General features: G+C 53.6%; 1 non-coding gene across 1 annotated transcript; it reads left to right on the forward strand.

The window, feature by feature from the left end:
- The first annotated feature begins 373 nt into the window (after positions 1-373).
- Positions 374-446, forward strand: TRNAV-AAC (transfer RNA valine (anticodon AAC)). The gene has a single exon. It is a non-coding gene; the product is annotated as a tRNA-Val (tRNA).
- Positions 447-2,295: the final 1,849 nt, after the last annotated feature.

Below are 2,295 nucleotides of genomic sequence, written 5' to 3' on the forward strand. Positions count from 1 at the left end.
TCTGTACTAGAGAGTTTTATTTCAGAAAAGCCACAGTTCTTTCAAAAAGTCCCGTGGAGCAGCTACACAGCAAGGCTGTGGCTACAGTGCCCAGCCCTTTCGGAAGTGGCGTGGAAATGTGGCCGATAGGAAATGCAAATGAGGTGCAGACTTAAATATTCCATGTCCTATTTGCATAACCGGTCAGGACCTCAATTCTGGAAGAGTTGATATTGAAAGTCCCAGTTGTGAGTGCAGCTGCTTCCCTCTCCTTGAGCAGCTGAGCCGGTAAAGGACTCCCCTCAATTTCTATAAGGTCCCCCATCCACACGTGGCAGGGCAAGCAGTGGCTTGAGGATGCAATTTAGGGGAGGGCAAGAGATGAGAAAGTAGAGCTTCTGTAGTGTAGTGGTTATCACATTTGCCTAACATGCAAAAGGTCCCTGGTTCAAAACCAGGCAGAAGCATGAATGTCTCTGTTTGTGGGGCTCACTGTTATGCCCAGAAGGGCTTATCTCTTTCTCCTATAACCTCTCTTACAGATAAGCCCAGCACCCATGTGACAAAAAGAAGTTGAACCAGACCCTGTTGTACAGCAGGAGAGCCCAGCAGATGCATTGCTGCTAGTGCACAGAAACTCTGTCCCAGCATGTACTTGAAGGCTTTTCCGTCACTGGCTGGGAATCACAGAGCTATCTTTGCCCCTCAGCCAAAAGAAGCTGTGCCAGGCAAGTGCCCCTGCCTGATCCCACATGTTCAGTCCCAGCCAGACCCAGCCAAAGCCTGCTCCTGAACCTGCCTCCCATGGGCCCCTCACAGACAGGCCTGGCAGAGAAGGGGCCAATCCAGCTGGAGCTTCTGTGCTAACAGAGCAGCTGGAAAGGAGCAGAGCATGACAGGAGGAGACACAAAGGCTGCAGACCCTGCCCATGGCCCTGCTCTGGACCCACCCAGCAGGGACACATGGGCTGAGCTGTGCTGCTCCCAGGGCAGGGCACCACAGTCCCCTGCTCACCCCAGGAAGCAGCTCTGCAGGGGACATGAGTGATCATAGCTCTGTTGGGCCAAACCTGCCCATCCTGTATCCCTGGCCAGCCAGTGAGTGGCAGAAAGGTTCCTCGCAGGGTTGAAGTTGGGACATATGAAAAAGTTCCAGGCACGTTGGGTGAGGTGGCCGAGTGGTGAAGGGGATGGACGGCTAATCCATTGTGCTCTGCAGGGCTTGAATCCCATCCTCACTGAGCCTTTATAGGCACCATCCTGCTGAGCTTTGTTGGGTTCCAGTCCTATTGTGTGATGCTACTTCTAGCACAGCTGAGCCTGCTGCCCCCCCAGTGCCTGTGCTGGGCAGACTCCAAGCACAGGCCAACACTGTTGCTCGCTAGTGTGGGGGGTGTCTCTGCAGAGGCAGGTCTGGGGCAGGAGAGGGCCAGGAGACAATACACACTGTGAATGGGATTCCCCAGTGCTCAGTGGCCCAGAACCTAATGCTGAGCCCTTGGCTGCATAGACCTGTTGGTGAATAACAAGAATCAAGGGCATCACTTCCCTGCCTTAGTAACAGACAAAGGGCTTTAAGATTCCTCCCATGCTCCCCACGCCCACTCTGCAGCCACCTCAGCTGTCCAGCTGTCAGAGTCTGTTACTTCTTCCTCCAGAATGACGGCAGCCGCCTCCTGCAGCTCTCTGAACTCTCCAGCACAGCCCAGAGGTGCTGCAAAGCAGGTGAGAGGCAGCCAGAAAGATTTGTCCAGGCACCACTGGGTGCTGCTTTCCAAATCTCCACTTACCTGGGAGGTCCATGATCAGGGGAGCCACAGAGCCTCTCTGGGACTTTTCTCCTAACTCGTTTGGGTTTTGTCAGTGACAAACAAAGGGATGTGAGAGGAGAGTAACTCTCCCTGTCCCACCCTGCTCCACCTGGAGAGGTTGCACTGTCACCCTCTGTGCACAGACAGCCCCAGAGCTGGAAGAATCAGATTCTGTTCTTGCAGGCAGAGTCACCACCTTCCCCACACCAGTTACAGCTGTGTTTTCCTGAGCTCTACTCTGCACCTGGATGCTTTCAGTGCTCCTCTACCATCAGCCTTCACCTTCCCTAGCAATGGCTGGGATTGCCAGGGGAGGGCTCTTCAGTTCCCCAGACACATGTAGGAAAATGTTGTCAAAGACTTTCAACAGGGTAGCACTGGGAGTTGAATCCAGGATCTCCTGTTCATTAGGCATGTGCTTTAGCCAACTAAGTCATAGTGCCCCCACCCTTGTTGCAATTGTGGTTCCTGACAGAGAGGTATCTGTGTGAGTCTGTGTCTTTAA

The sequence above is a fragment of the Carettochelys insculpta genome, chromosome 33 (assembly GCF_033958435.1).
Source record: "Carettochelys insculpta isolate YL-2023 chromosome 33, ASM3395843v1, whole genome shotgun sequence".
NCBI lineage: Eukaryota > Metazoa > Chordata > Testudines > Carettochelyidae > Carettochelys > Carettochelys insculpta.